Below are 444 nucleotides of genomic sequence, written 5' to 3'. Positions count from 1 at the left end.
CACTCACTCACTCACACACACTCACTCACTCACTCACTCACACTCACTCACGCACACGCACACACACACACACACAGTTCTGTCACGCTACAGGAAATCACAAGCAAAGAGAGCAGCATTCCTGCATTCTCATGGAAAACAGAGCGCTGTCTCTCCACAGACAGAGAGACAGACAGACAGATGACAGACAGACAGACGACAGACAGATGACAGACAGACAGACGGAGAGACAGACAGACAGACGACAGACAGATGACAGAGAGACAGACGGAGATACAGAAAGACGACAGACAGACAGACAGAGAGACAGATGGACAGACAGTCAGACAGACGGAGAGACAGAGAGACAGTCAGACAGACAGATGGAGAGACAGACAGACAGACAGAAGAGAGACAGACAGATGACAGACAGACAGACAGACAGACAGACAGACGGACGGAGAG

The sequence above is a fragment of the Sinocyclocheilus grahami genome, unplaced genomic scaffold, assembly GCF_001515645.1.
Source record: "Sinocyclocheilus grahami isolate Dianchi unplaced genomic scaffold, SAMN03320097.WGS_v1.1 scaffold1007.1, whole genome shotgun sequence".
Lineage (NCBI taxonomy): Eukaryota > Metazoa > Chordata > Actinopteri > Cypriniformes > Cyprinidae > Sinocyclocheilus > Sinocyclocheilus grahami.
The sequence above is the reverse complement of the archived record's forward strand: the minus strand, read 5'-3'. Positions refer to the sequence as shown.